Source organism: Babylonia areolata, chromosome 10 (genome assembly GCF_041734735.1).
Source record: "Babylonia areolata isolate BAREFJ2019XMU chromosome 10, ASM4173473v1, whole genome shotgun sequence".
NCBI classification, from domain to species: domain Eukaryota; kingdom Metazoa; phylum Mollusca; class Gastropoda; order Neogastropoda; family Buccinidae; genus Babylonia; species Babylonia areolata.
In genome coordinates, this window is record NC_134885.1 from 16,550,927 (window position 1) to 16,567,917 (window position 16,991).

General features: G+C 39.2%; 1 protein-coding gene across 2 annotated transcripts in view; it reads right to left on the reverse strand.

The window, feature by feature from the left end:
• Positions 1-16,991, reverse strand: part of LOC143286829 (trans-1,2-dihydrobenzene-1,2-diol dehydrogenase-like) — a 166,928-nt gene that overhangs the window by 126,693 nt on the left and 23,244 nt on the right. The window lies entirely within an intron of this gene.

Below are 16,991 nucleotides of genomic sequence, written 5' to 3' on the forward strand. Positions count from 1 at the left end.
TTCAAAACGGAACAGAGTCTCTGTGGGCCTTTCCAAATACAATAGACTGAGCAGCACACTAGACGCCACGTTCTTGGCATCAGAGATCTTTTCCCATCCCTCTTGCGGCCAATCAGTGGCAGCCTCTGTGCGTGTGTGTATGTGTGTGTTTGTGTGTATGTGTGGGTCTGTGCTTTTGAGTGCGTTTGTGCATGCGAGAGAGTGTAAGTGTACACAAGTGTCAGGAGAGTTCTGTGCACGTGCGTGCGTGTGTGCGTGTGTGTGTGTGTGTGTGTATGTGTGTGTGAGTGGAGGTGGGGGTGCGGGGGGAGGTGGGGTAGAGGATGAGGTATGTGAGTGTATGCATGCCTACACTGTGGGAGCAACAGGATATTGGAACGTATATATATATATATATATATATATATATATATATGTGTGTGTGGGGGGGGAGGGTTGGGGGGGGGAGATATGGGCGTATGTGTGTGTGCTTGTACAAGTAAGTGTTCATCTCTGTGAGTGTGTGTGTGTGTGTGCGTGTGTGCTGTGGAAGCTGCAATACGTAAACTAGAAATGAGTGTGTGGAGGAGGGGGGTAGAGGAGGTGCAGGGTAATGTGTGTGGTGTGTGTGTGTGTGTGTGTTGGAGCTCATGTACGTTTATATGTATTTGACTGTGCTTTCATATCTGTGAAACTGCATGTCTGGTGCATATCTGTTATGCATGTGTGGGTGTATGTGTGAATGTGTGTCTTCATGTTTTACATTTATTTGCTTATTTATCATCATTGCTGTCCTTTTTTTTTTTTAATATTATTATTATTATTACTACTACCTTTTTCTATATTATAATTCTTATTTATTTATTTATCTATTTATTTATTTATTTATGTAAGCTTATCTATTATTTATTCCCCCTTTTTTTTTTCTTTTTTCTTTCTCAAGGCCTGACTATGCGCGTTGGGTTACGCTGCTGGTCAGGCATCTGCTTGGCAGATGTGGTGTAGCGTATATGGTTTTGTCCGAACGCAGTGACGCCTCCTTGAGCTACTGAAACTGAAACTATAACCAGTTGTCACGTTTTTAAGCTCAGTACACACACACACACACACACACACACACCACAACTAGAACAAGGTACAACCTATGATGCACGGACTTTCACACGTCTGACGTGAGAGTGCGCGCACGCACGCACACACACACACACACACACACACACACACACCCACCCACACACACACAGTTCTCAAGAATTTAAAAGGTGGATTGAACGTGGAATAAAAGTCTTCAGAGCTCTGGATTTCAACTTAAAAGTTCTGTAGCGTCGTCCTGATGGCAATAGCTCATAATACTTTGCTAAAATATGGGTGTCGTCAGTTGCTATCTGCCTGCTTTTTTTTTAACCAGTCGACTTTCATACAGCTCTTGCATACTGGCTTGTTTCACTCCCACAATTTTACTGCATACACTCATGACATCGTTCCAAACACGCTTACTCCTCACTCCCAAACTTCCATACCAGCACATAAATGAAACTGTGAGCATGGACTCGATACAACAACGATAATAACTTTGAAGAATATTTGAATTTATACCAACATTTCTAAGCTTCTGTAAACAAAAAATTCTAGATTGACATTTCTTATGCATGGAATCAACATTTCTGTCAAAAGTCAGCTTATTGTCTAAGATGGTCCCTAAATATCTATATTCATTGACCCTCTCCACTGTTTGACCATCAATAACAAGGTTAGCTACAGGCAAGGGGTCTTTCCGAAAATCTCTTAACATTTCTTTTGTTTTCAATACGTTGAGATCCAAATAGTTTTTCTCACACCAAGAACAGAACTTTTTAATTTCACTGAAATAAATAGCATCAGTGTTGGACAGATCTTCAATTGCTGAATCATCAGAATATTTAATGACCGAGGTTTCCTCCGTGCCTCTGCAGTCATTTGTGTACAGTGTAAAAAGAACAGGGGACAGCACTGTACCTTGGGGTGCACCAGTAGAAGTAGATTTTAGAGAAGAGTGGGCAGAATGAAAGTGGACGGACTGAGTTCTATTGAGAAGAAAACTTACTATCCAAAGAGTAAGCTTCGGATCAACATCCATGCCTAGCAGTTTGAGGTCAAGGAGATGAGGCTGTATTGTGTTAAAAGCAGAAGAGAAGTCAACAAAAAGGATACGAACAAAAGATCCCATGTTATTCAAATGAAGGAAAGCATTATGAAGGAGAGTTAGGATAGCATCGTCAGTACTTCTGTGTGTTTTATAAGCAAACTGAAGAGAGTCAAGCTGCTGTTCAGTGAAAGAAAGAAGATGGCGAAGAATAATTTTTTCAAAGCATTTCATCACTATTGAAGTCAGGGCAACAAGACGGTAATCATTCAGTGCAGCTGGGTTCTTTTTCTTTGGGATAGGACAGATAGTAGATTTTTTCCAGATGCTGGGGACAGAGCAGTCCTTCAGAGACCAGTTGAAAATTGTACAGAACATGTCACACAACTGGGAAGCACATGAGTAATTTTCCGCAGATATTGTCGGGGCCAATTGCCTTCGTGACATTCACTTTTAAAAATAAAGATTCAACAACTTTTGCATCGATCTCTAAGTCCTCACCTGTGTTCCTATCTTTGATCTTTTCCTGCAACTGTGAGATAACACTATCCAGTTCCCTTCCCATATCATTCCTTTCAAAGCGACAGTAGAAATCATTCAGTTTGTTTGAAAAATCAAGCTGTTCATCCTTTTTCATTTCACAAACTACTGTTTTCCTTTTCGTTTCTCCAGTGATAATTCTTAACCCATCCCATGCATCTGCCATTTTTCCTGTCTGAAACTGTTGCTCTACTTTTGATTTGAATTCCCTCTGTCCCCTTCGTAATTCACCTCTAAGCTTCTTTTGTATCAGTTTTCTATCCTCCTTGTTCCCTGACTGAAACGCTACCTTTTTTTTTCGTTTAAAATTGTTTTGAGAGACTTTGAGATCCATGGTTTGTTGTTGGGGAAAAGTTTAATTATTTTTGTCGGAATTATCATGTCTTCACAGAAACTGATATAAGATGTAACAACATCAGCTGCTTCATGAACATTCTCACATGGGTCAGTCAACACTCCAATCAGTACAATCAAAACATCCTCTCAGTTCATCCACACTCTCTGACGTCCAAACTTTCACACTCTTTTTCACAATCGGCTCTGTCTGTATCTTTGGTCTGTAGGCTGGGATTAAATGAACAACATCATGATCAGATACACCCACTGGTGCAAGGGAACAGATTTGTAGGCATTAGGAATGTTCCTATAACATAGATCGACTGTCTTGTCCCGTCGGGTCCGGCAGGTAACATATTGTTTAAAAGAAGGTAAGGCTTTCTTTAAATCACAGTGATTAAAATCTCCAACAATAAAACACGGGGCGTCGGCAGAGATGAGTTGAAGGTCGCGAACAACACCTGCGATCGTCTGTCCTGCACGTGCAGCAGATGCCTGGTCAAAGACTGGGGCGTACACAACAGTCAGAAAAATCCGGCCGAACTCATGTGGCAGGTATCAAGGCCTCAGCGACACTGATATGAGTTCAAGTTCCTGTGTACACAGTTGCTTCTTCACACACACATTCGCACTGTCACACCACTTCTCGTTGACATACAGGCACACGCCACCACCCATTTTCTTCCCCACTTTCTTGCAGTCTCTGTCCATTCTGTACGGAGTGTTAAAACCATCGATCGCAACACATTCATTCAACACTTTCTCACTAAACCAGGTTTAGTCTTTTGTGAAGGACTATGACTCTCAAACTAGGAGGCAAAATTGCACTGGCTCTTAGTGCTGCAGCCTTGTGGGCTAGTTGGCCTTTGGGAACCATCCCAACGCCGACTGTCCTAAAACCCTCTTGGCCGAGAGAGTGGGGATGTACTTGGTCAAGACACTCTCCACTATAATCAAATTCTAGCCCAAATAGTCGGAACAGCAGTTGCCTCCTCTGCTGTTCTGATGGTCATAGTCGGACACGACTGACTATCATATATATATATATATATATAGTCTGATATATATATATATATATATATATATATATATATATATCAGACTATATAACATTCATTCATAATACTTCATTTCAGAAAGAAAAAAAAACACAGTAAAGTTTTTAATTACGTTTTCATTTTATGAAGACAAAAGTATGGTCAGCCTAAAAATTTGCTACAAAACTTCGGCTTTTCAGTATTCTGAGATCATCAAGTACTGGACAGCAAAAAGCCAAGTGAATTTCACCCTCACTCTCAGACCTACACACTGTGATTGGACATAAATATCTTTTATCATTGTTGAATCTTTGACTGTACACAACTAACTCAGAAAAAAAAAACTAATCTAAATTGCTGCCAGTAATTGACAGAAACAAATAAGATGCATGTATTCAGTTGAATGGCTCCATTAATATCCAGTTCTCTCCCTTGTTGCTCTCAAATCCAAAAGCTCTCAGCATCCTGGTTTTTTTGACTAGAGGGCCTGATAATTTAAAAATCATGGTAAAATTTTTTTTTTTTTTAAAGCACACTCAGGGCTGCCATTTTTGTTGAAAGAAATATGCGCCCATCTAACCATGTTTACATCTCACTTGAGACCCCATGGCACCCACAGCAAACCTCTGCAGGCAACTTCAGGAGGCAACTTCTTTGTTGGTTTGCCATTCTTTAGTCTATGACAACTTGAATGTCAACATATTTATGACCATTATTTGATGAGTGATCTTTGAGACTTTTTTTTTTTTTATCATGACAACATCATGATCACCACTATATGGCTTTGAAAGAACAATTTTTTTTTTTATAAGGGACGGTGGCCCCAAGCTCTTAGCTTGTCACCATCTTTAGGTTTTAAAGTTACAATCATGTTCGGGCCATACTTACCTTTAGGCTTGTAATCAATCACTTTGTAAACACCTCTGGTACACCATGCCATTTGTGAATAGTAATCTGCTGAACTGCTGCGTCGAAGTTGAAATTGTATTCCATGTGTATATATGAAAGTAATTCATTTAAATAGGACAATTTATCATTGTTTTTCTAATATCTTTTTACACATGGACAACATTACCCCCATCTCTCCCTCTGGATCAGCTCGTTTTTGTTTTTTTCTACCTCACTGATACCTACTTGCTTCTTTGCTGTCATTGCATTGTATTTGTCAACTTCAGACAGAATGAGGTTGAACTCTTCATCTGTTATCTCATAATCTTCCAACGCTTTAGAAATAAGATCACTCATGGTGTTTAGTTTTGACTCAGCAACCACACAAATCTCATTATGTTTCTTGGCTTTAAATTGCAGTCTTTTATTCATAAATGTACAAACTATATCTATATCAGTGCTTCTATATTAGCTGATATTGATTCTAGTTGTGCAGAACGCTCAACATTTAGGTCATTTAGCTCTGAACCCAATTGTCTTACATGTTTGTCAGCCAACTCTACACACCAAATTCTTATTTTCAGATGTGATATTTTGTCATGGCTGTATAGTTTGGAGAGGTTGTCATAAGATTACCACGCTGTGTTGGCATGGCCTTATCTAATTCTAAGCCTGAGTTCACAACCGTATTTACTCTGTCTCCTAGTGTTTAGGGGAGGTTCATCTACAGTTTTAAGTACTTCAGCAAGTATGTGTGGGTATTTCAAGTAAAGAGTCCACAATATGTATACTATCATTCAGTTGTGTTTCAACTGAAGTGTTTATAGTATTCTCCCCTGACATAAAGTCTTTCATCTCTATGTTCTCAAGATTTGATGCTACTTCACCTAACCTGGTATCAGCGTTTTGGAGAGCTGCTACCCCTTCAGCTTTGATATTTCTCCACTCTATAAAACCAAGTTCATTAGCACTACCAGTTCTTTTAGCCAAAAGCTGAAAATGCCAGCAGTTGTTTAGTGCAAGTATTAATATTAAAATCTAGATTATTCTTTAGTCGTAATATACCAGCCCTATCAAGTTCAAAATTTGCATAATTTCACCCAGTTGTGGGCTCTTGCCCCAAATATTTATAATAAAATCAGCAACTGCTCTCTTAAATAATTCTGTCTATAAAGAAGAGGTTACAGAGTCTCCAGGCTCTGTTGTTGCAACACATTCTGTTGTATGAAAGACATTGTAATCTTCAGCCATATTGAATATATGCAATCTATTTCATGTTTAGATATAATGATTGGAAGAAAGTTTTACCCAATGAGAAGTTTGCAGCAGCCATGAGGAATAAAAGGGGTGCATCAGAATGTTGTAAAACTATCTACTATTGACCAAAATTAACACCTTCTCGTGCGCTTTCCTAATTCAGGTGATGATGATGTGATCGTTCCAGGGAGTTTTCAAACAACATTCAAGATTTCGTCGAAAGCTTTGGCAAATGAAAACAGAATGCTCATTGATAATAATAGCAGAGCTATTGTACACAAAACAACCATTCACATTTCTGGTAATGAAATAATGAGTGTAGAAGATACGTGATGTATTTTATACCTATGGAAATCTTTAGCGACCTTGGCAAGAACGAGCTAACGCTGTTTATCAAGGCGTTGACTTAATAGTAGAAATGTTACGCAACTGCATACTGGCGCATATAAGAAAGATGTCTCCATCACCGAAGATGCTTACAATAATCAGTTTTGCATTCCACTTGACTGTGTTTTTGGAATCTAATGTGCTATTTTATCAGTGTTCTGCTTAAGTATGAACTTACCTTTAATTCTTATAGTAAAGTTATCAATAGTCATGACTCTGGAGCATCATATACTATAGAAGGGATTAGTCTAGAGTTTGAGAAGCTCACACATCCTGAACTTGCAAGACAGATAGCCAATCATCACTTAGGCAAGCTCACTATTCTATATGATAGAGTACTATGACATCGAAAATTTCCTCTGAACAAGTCTGACACCCTCTTGAATATTAATCTGAATGCGCTGGCAAAAAGTATGAAACTGGTACTACTGCTGTTTGACAACTACTATAATCCTAAAATCACTAAGGTTGAGGTTATTTTTGAGGGTGTGCCAAATTAACTGTTTAGTCAAGGTATGCATTCTTATCAGCAGTGGGATGAAATCAGAATTTTTTTTCTGAACTCAAATATGTGATCCTAAAGTAGATTACTAGATAGTTTCAAAAGATTAAGAACTGGCAGATGTCACTGTCGGTGAGTATTTAACAAATAAATATGCCATGTGGCTAGGTATGCGCACTACACATGATAATTCTCTTCACGTGAGTGGACGTCACATTGAAAATGCATCTGAGGGTATTACAATTCAGATTATTAAAAAGCCTGAAAAGGTGGGGCCACTGAACACATACATATAATTTGTAATCATGGATGCACAGTTAGATATAGAAGATGTAAGATTTGTCGAAGCTGTTTACTAAAGAAGCACATTCTGTAATTATTTGTGGGCAGACAGGGTGTGGTAATACTAAATTTATTCGAGAGTGAATATTGCGGTGTGTTTGAGCACAGTCATTCCCTGTCCTACAATCAACTATGATAAAACCTACCAGTCATGAAACTGGGTTAAAAAAGACCCTGAGATCAATCTTATAGATCCCGGTGATATACTTCATGATTGGTTACAATCGTTTTTTGAAATATTCGCAGAAGAGCCAATATTGCATATTACTGATGATTGTAGTGACTTAAAGGCTCTTACTCAAAAGAAGCTGGTGTTGAGTAAACTTACATTCTCTGGCAGACATGCAGACCAATCAGTGTGGATCTTGACTCAGAAATATAATTCAGTTCTCACTGACCATAAACAAACAAAATGGGTCACTTTTTTTCATTGTAAGGATAAAGACTCCTTTGAATTGAGAATGTCTAAGGGAAAGATGAATGTAAAAAAGTTAGGAATACATTAGCAGAAACCAAGCATTCAAAGTTAATAATTCTTCTTCTTCTTCTTCTTCTGCATTCGTGGGCTGCAACTCCCACATTCACTCAAATATATGCGAGTGGGCTTTTACATGTATGACCATTTTTAACCCACCATGTTGGCAGCCATACTCCGCTTTCAGGGGTGTGCATGCTGGGTATGTTCTTATTTCCATAACCCACCGAACGCTGACATGGATTACAGGATCTTTAACGTGCATATTTGATCTTCTGCTTGCATATACACATGAAGGGGGTTCAGGCACTAGCAGGTCTGCACATATGTTGACCTGGGAGATCCAAAAAATCTCCACCCTTTACCCACCTGGTGCTGTCACCGTGATTCGAACCCGGGACCCTCAGACTGAAAGCCCAACGCTTTAACCATTCAGCTATTGCGCCTGTCGAAAGACTGATCAACCTGTTGCTTTTTGTATTGCTTGAAAATTAGTGAACTATTCTGCATAATGTGTTTAACAATACTCAATAGTTACTTAACATTGCTTAGCAATTCTTATTTTTTGTTACATTATTTACAAATATATCAAAGTTAAAAGACACGTTGTTAGATATAAGATGGCATCTGACGAGTTTGCAAAACAATTACTTGAAGTCAAAACTTAACAGGTACCCCCAGAACCCAAACGTGAAAGGCTTATTGCATCAAGAGGACAGGCAAAAAATATCAAGGGAAAGATTTTAGTACTGATAACATCTAAGCGATTAAAGATGCAGAAATAGACCAGCTTTATACAAGATATGAAGCATGCTTAGGATCAGTAATTACAAAATCACTTAGTAGTACATTCATACAACTGTATTCTCAAGCAGCCAGTATGTACAGATCTCCCAACTGATGAGCAGTCAAGATTGGCTACTGATCTTGAAGTGATCCACACTCCTGGGTCATGCACTTAATAGTTTTACCTGTGGGCTATATCAAAGTTTGCTATGTTCTTAGCTCCATTTACCACAGCTGTATCTACTGTTAAACATTGTCAATTCAATAAAAATGTGAAGAAGTGAAGAAGCAAGTAACAAAGAATCTGAAGAAAGTTGATGCTGGCAGAAAAGGTGCTGCAGCCAGAAAAGTAAATCATGAAGAAGTACTTTAAAAACTTTGTAAATCAAAAGTAGAGGTACCTGAGTCTAGTACAACCCCTAGTGCACTAGATCATCAATGACAATGCATTAATCCCACAAGTACTATGGCTGCAGTAGCATTAGTAAGTGAAGGTGAGGTTGCATATAGGAAATCTGAGCAAAACAAGATACTTTAAAATCAAACTCAGTTGAGCAAGAACCAAAGATTGGGGTGAAGCAAGGACCTGACCCATTTTATAAGGATTAACTGACTATTGATTCTATAATAATATAGAGACAATGGCAACATCGAACACTGATGGTAAAGAAATTGTGAATACCGCATATCATGCAGCTGTAGTTAGCCTTTACAAGAGCTTCAACACCCTTTGACTTCACTGGAGCAGATGCTATAATGGTAACTCTTGATATTGGCCTTGCTTTGTCTACAAAAGTCAAGCTTGAGAAACAAGGCATCCTACCACCAGATATACTGAAGTAAATTTGTGTATAATATAATATGGCATCAGTAGCGTTACTTATTGGTAGGGCAATAGCAAATGCCTTAGCATTCACTGGAAGTAATTACCGGTATTTATTTAGCAAACTCAAAAGAACTGACTCATTAGAAGTTTACAGAATCATCATAATAAAGCACTAGAACAACTTCTGGTAGCAACAGCAGAATGGCAGAAAGAGAGAATTCAACATTTAGATTTTATTTGTGAAAAACTAAGACAGCAACAATATGCTGTGAAGATATTTCAAGATGTTGATATGGCTACGCAAGAGTATTACAAAGTTAGAGAGCAATTACGTCCTCTTCCCGATAAACCCCAACTTTCTGATTACTATGTACCTTCTGAGGAACAGAAAGATCGTGAATTGTATTTATTGCTGCTGTGATGGCAGTTTCTGGTCTTGTTTCTTATAAAATTGCTAAGGCATATTAGACATTTACTTTATTTATTACTATAAATTACTATAAATGGAAAAGATCTATTACAGTCCCAAACATTATTGGAAGGGTTATTCAGCAGTTAAGAAACTCCCAAAAGCAGCCAAGGTGTCTGAAGATGAGGCTTGAAAATGGTCACAAAAACAGGCTATACGGCAAATTTATCATCCACCCCCAAAGTATATTCCAAGAGCAAAGTTTAATATTACCATTCCTAATGAGGTTCACCACACTGACCTTTCATTTCTGCGCTGTGATAGAATCAGAAGTAAGACTTGATAAGTATGCAGTGACTGTTGTTGACTTTGCAAGTCAATACAAAGAAGCTGAACCCCTGACTACTAAAGACAATAGCAGCTACTTTTTCATGTATTTATAGTCGACTATTTACAGTGGCCTAAGCTGCTTCAGATAGATCCTGGACATGAGTTTATGGGTGCTGTGAATGAAATTAAAAAAAAAAAACATGGTGTAGAGGTAAGACGCAGGGATACTCACAGAAGCCAGGCTATTGTAAAAAGATTCAGTCGAACGCTAGCAAAAAGATTGTTTAGCCATCAATATGTGGCTGAAATGAAATCACCTAACAAACTATACACAGAATGGGTCACTAGATCACCAGAGGTTGTGGCTGCACTGAATAATGAGGAAACGAGGCTAACAGGTAAAAAGCCATCAGTTGATATTAAGGTAAAATCATAAGAAGTCCTCTGCACCCCAGAGGTGTGAAGAAGAAGAGTTACCACTTGATGCACAAGTTCAGTACTTGTATGAACCTGGTGAGTTTTGAGGGTGGAGCTCGTAAATGTGCAACTGATCCTGTTTGGTCTCTTAGTTTATACTATTGAGCGTATCATACCTGGTGATCCAACTCTTAATTATTTACAAAATGCTGGCTCCGGTACATCAAGAGGATTTGTACATGAAGAGCTTGTGATTGTTCCACTGGATACTGAAATACCATAATGCCCATAGGCATAGGATATAATACCATCATCTTGTCAATATCTCTTTGAATCAAAGGGTGACAGTGTAGTCTTGTTCTGCATGATTCCATAAACTTGATGTTTCTTCGATCTCAACATAATCATCTCATGATTAAATGTATGGCCTTCAAACAAACGCTCTTTATACATCTCATGCGTGAGTTCACCTTTTACAACACATGATCTTACACCTTTAGCTTTCTTAATATTTGCCCCTGAGTTTTTCAGTACTGAGTATATCTTTGGCCTCAAGGCTACAAACTCTGTTATTGGCTCACCCTCACATTCATACTTCATCTTATTACTACTTTCTTTTTTGTTATGTGTATTGTACATGGGATGATCTTTGGGAAAATCAATATTATCACATAAATCATTATCCATCTCCGCATAGAAGTCTTCTGTCTGTACTTCTAAGATAAATGAATCAGTATCTGTTAACACAACTAACATCAATCACCATACATTTTCTTAAAAGTATTATAATACAAATCATACATGTGATACTAAGAGAGATCAAGAATACTCATCCAGACATAAACTGGTTTATTCAGCACTAACTTACTCTCTGTTATGAATGGCGGGTCAAGCGATTAAAACTATAGGTTGCATCCACATCAGTGCGACTTAAAAGAGAAATCGCTATAAGGGATGTTTCTGTGTCACTGACACAAACTTACAGCCAATCATTGGTCTCCAGGCGTCCATACAGTTGAACCTGATCAAACTGGTCCTGTCAGTCAACAGCAATGAACCTCTGATGACAGAAACCTTTCTGAACGAATATGGACACTTGTTCACAGGAATGGGTACGATGGAAAGTGAGGTCAACATCCAGCTGAAACCAGACGCAATCCCAGTCATACACCTGTAATGCCGCATTCCCCACGCACTACGTGACAAGCTGAAAGAAGAACTGCAAGCCATGGAAGCTGATAGCATCATAGCGAAAGTGGAAGAACCCACAGATTGGGTCAACTAGTTAGTCATAGTCGAAAAACCCAACGGGAAACTCTGACTGTGCATGGATCCAAAAGACCTAAATGAACACATCAGCACATCAGAAGACCCCACTACGCGATGCCTACTCTGGAGGATGCCCTTGCATGGATCTCCTAAGCACGCTACTTCTCGAAACTGGATGCCAAGTCAGGATATTGGCAACTCAAGCTCTCCAATGAGTCATCATACCTGACCACATTAAACTCCCCATTTGGGTGGTATCTTTTCTTGCGAAAGACGTTTGGGCTCAACAGCAGCCAAGATGAGTTCTAGATGAGGATGGATGCGGTGTTTGAAGGTGTTCCTGGTGTCATTGTACTCATCGACGATGTCCTCATATCAGGAGAAACACAGGAAAAACATGAAAAAAATCTCAGAGCAGCACTCGACAGAGCCGCAAAGAAGAACCTCAAGTTGAACCCTGGGAAGACTGTCACTGGAACCCAGCAAGTGGAGTACTTTGGGCATCTGATAATGGCAGAAGGCATCAAGCCTGACCCCAAGAAGGTTGTGGCAATCAAAGACATGCCTCCGCCAACATACAAAAAAGAGCTACAGACACTGCTAGGTCTGATCACATACCTGTCAAAGTTCACTAAGATGTCTGACATGACCAAACCGCTGAGGGAGCTCCTCAAAGAGGGTGTGGATTTCATCTGGGACAAACCGCAGCAGGCTACACTGGAGAAAATCAAGGAAACACTAACCAGTGAACCAGTCCTAGCCTACTATGACCCCAAGAAAGAGATCAGACTCGAAGTGGACGCATCAAAGTCAGGATTGTGAGCAGCAATCTTCCAAGATGGCAGACCAGTAGCTTACGCTTCAAAGCCGTTGACTGAAACTGAGCAAAGATATGCTCAAATTGAAAAGAAACTCTATGCCATTGTCTTCGGGTGCAGAAGATTCCATCAGTACATAAATGGAAAAGAGATAAGTCTCCACAGACCACAAGCCCCTGGAGACAATCACAAAAAAGCCCCTGGAGACAATCACAAAAAAGCCCCTGTCAGCAGCGCCACCAAGACTCCAGCGGATGTTGCTCAAACTGCAACAATACAAGCTGCACATTTAGTATGTACCAGGAAAATCGATCCCTGTTGCAGACAGCCTATCCCGGAGATATGTCCAGGATGACTGATCATGACAGTGATGACCTGAAGCTTGATCTCCATGTACATACTGTACTGCAGAACCTCCCTGTCAGTGACCACAAAATGGCAGAGTTCCAGGAAGAAACTAACAAGGATGTCAGCCTGCACCTGTCAAACAGTACATCCAGGATGGCTGGCGCGAGGACAGACAAGACTGCCACACAAGCGCCCTGAGTCTATGGAACCACAGAGATGAGCTGTCTATGATGGATGGCATCATTTTTAAAGGCCACAAGATTTTTGTACCCAGCCTACTAAGCCAAGACGACCCACTGCAACCCCTTACTGAGCATACTGGAATACAGAAACAGTCCCATCGACAACATGGCTTCCCCTGCACAGCTACTAATGGGCCAGAAACTGAGGTCCATTCTCCCAACCCACCAAAAGCTGCTGCACCCCCAAACCACCAGTCACTTGAGTTTCCAGAAACAACAGGAGAAGATCCAACAACGCCAGAAGTTCTACTATGACAGGACAGCCCAACAGATATCTCTTCTGAAGACTGGAGACCAAACTGCAGTCCAGCAGGACAATGGCAAATGGCAACCCGCCAAAGTCACGCAGACCAACGCACATAAGTCATATAACATACAGACTGGGAACGGCGCCTCGTTAAGAAGGAACTGACGTCATCTGAGGCCAATACCAGCAACAACAAGAGCTCCTGCACCCCACCAGCACCACGACCCGAGCAATGAGCCGTCACACCGCCTGCATCACCACCAAGACCAAGCACCAAGGAGCAACCGACTACCTCCACTGACCACCCTCACCAGACCAGCAGTGGCCGGACAGTGAAGCCCCCCCAAAAGTTGGACTTGTAATACTCTGACACACCTGCAACCAAGCACTGCATTATTTCACTAGGAAAGGCATGAAACTGAAAGTGAAACCGGACTTCTAATGTCTCAGATACACAGGCAACCAGGCAGTGCATTATTTCACTAGGAAAGGCATAAAACAAAGTGAAATTTCATGGACTTTTGAATTACTTGTTTTGCTGATCAATAGTGACATTGTTTTTTTTCCTTGCCAATAGGCCTGTGTGCCTTGGCTCATCCCATTGTGTAACAGTATTATGAGTTCTGTCTAGTGAAATCCTTGTGCCAAAGTTTAGGCAGTTTAAATTTCAAGTGTAACTTTTGTGTTTGTTTAATTGCAGCTAGCAAATGTTTTGCTAGAAGTTCAAGTTAAAAGTTTAATTTTGTTTTAATTGCATCCAGAAAGACTTTAATTGCATGGAGCAAAATTAATACAAAATTTCTACAAAATAAGGAGGATGTAACATTTGTCTTACTTGGTTGTGTTATTGTAAGTGACTAGGGGAGATCACTTGAAGTGACAGAGCTTCCCCAGATATGGTCAGAATAAAGTCATGAACCGACACATGGCGTGTTGAGTTTATATTATTCTACTTCTATCAACCTTATAACATAACATTCTCTATTATTTTTGGATCTTCTTTCTTTGTAGAATTCACACATTTTTCAAGAGAGGAATCTGTCATAAACTGAAGGCTGCCAATGAACCTGGGGTTGCCTGCTGAAAAGGAGATACTTCTCCATGTTATTTGGGATGCAAGTGAGTCACCCAACCGCGTCAGCTAAGTCTTGTAGGATAAGATCTGAATCATAGCCTATAAGATTGTGGAATATCACTGGAATGTACATTGTCTTTGAATTAATCCTCAGAGCAAGATTACAAATGTTGTGTGCAGGGCCTCTATATTTACCTGTTATATGACAATGATCTTTTACTCTGTCACCATGACCACCTAATGGTTCATCACATACATGACATTTTGTGGCTTCATTAAACTGTCATTGCTCTTCTGGTGTAATAATCATCTTTTTTTGGATTCTCAAGTTGTTGCCAATGTTGGCGCACATATTTGTTAACCTTTATTAGATCATCAATAAAATTCTTGCCAGCACCAAAGCCCTCTGTTCAGTTTTGTCAGGGCAGATGCACCATCTGAACACATGCCTTTAAAATGCCGAACTACAAAGTTCATGCTTACTGTTAATGATTGTTTTTTCACCATGATGTTCTCTCTGTTCTTTGATTAATGATTCATACAATCTGCAATGACTATAAATGGTACTGGAAGTTATTTCTTGAACCTGACATGTTTTGTTTTGTTTTTTCTGATGGCATCATGGTTCTGACATTATGTGAATCACTGCCTCCACAATCTTCTTTATGTTTGAGCAGCACTGGCTCTGATGTAAAACCACTCAAACACCTATCACAAAAAGTGTGTTTCATGAGTGTGGCTGCATGTTTCAAACAGTAGTCAATTTAAATTCTTTATCCACGTTTGCTGTCTTTCCGGTTCTGATACACAATCAACAGATGAATACACATCATTTCTCTGGGTTGTTTTCTAAGGTGGCACAGCTGAACTTTCTCTCCTTATAAGTAGTAGACGTTAACTGCAAGGTTATTCAATCTCTCAACCTTTCGAACTGGATAGTATGGTGTCAGTACCTGGATAGCTTGATACACGGTCTTGGTTTGTTTTAGCTGGATGTAATGCTGCTGCCTTCAAGTAGTGAAGTAGACGTTTCTCATTATCATTACAGTTTCCGCGTGTTTTCGCCGTGATCCCTTGGTCTACTATATATATATCATATGTCTATGATATGTGTGCGTTAACGCACGCATGAATATTTTCGTTTAAGGATGCTCTTCCTTTGAGTATGAGTTAGCTCTTCCTTTGAGTATGATTTATAATAAATCACTTGAATCTGCTTGCCTACCGAAAGATTGGAAAATGGCTGAGGTAACAGCTATATATAAAAAAAGGGTCAAAACATGAACCAGAAAACTACAGACCAGTGAGTTTGACTTCTATTGTGTGTAAGATTTTGGAGTCCTTTATCAGGGTTGCTACAGTATCACACATGACAACAAACAACCTGTATGCAGACTGTCAACACGGTTTTAGACAGAAAAGATTGTGTACAACACAGCTCATAGAAGTAATTGAAGATCTCACAAAAATGATAGATATGGGTAAACCTGCAGACATAATTTATCTAGACTTTAGAAAAGCATTTGACTCTGTACGACATCAAAGTCTTTTATTAAAATTAGCTTCATATGGTATTACTGGAAGCATACTGAACTAGACAAAAAAACTTCTGGTCAGAAAGAACACAGGAAGTTAGAACTGGAGAAAAAATGTCAACAAATGAAAATGTTGTTAGTGGTATACCACAAGGTAGCATACTTGGCCAAGTGCTTTTAACAATATACATGTATAAATGACCTTCCTGAAAGTATAGAAAGCAAATGCAAAATATTTGCTGATGATACTGAACTTTACTGCAATGCACAAAATAATACTACACTACAAAAGGACTTATATAAGTTACAGGACTGGACTGATAGATGGAATCTATATTTTAATGTATCAAAGTGTAAAGTAATGCACATGGGAAGAAAAAATCCAGAAAACAAATACCATATGATAATAAAAGACACCACACAGGACACTGAAAAATGTCAAAGTGAGAAAGACCTTGGCAAATGTTTTCGTGATAATAAACTACCATTTGTCATACATATACAGAAAATAATAAATAAAACCAACTTGATGACAGGAATAATTAAGAGAACATTCGCCTATTTAAATAAAGATATATTTCTTAAACTGTATAAAGCATTGGTTAGATCACAAGTGGAATAAGGTAATATTGTGTGGCACCCATACCTCAAGAGACAATCTATATAGATATAGAAAGGGTACAAAGAAGAGCAACTAAGTTATTAGAAGAATGCAAATCTATGAGCTATCAACAGAGACTTATATACTTAAATCTGCATTCATTAAAGGGAAGACGGCTAAGAGGGGATTTAATAAAAACATATAAAATGTTAAATGGCTATAG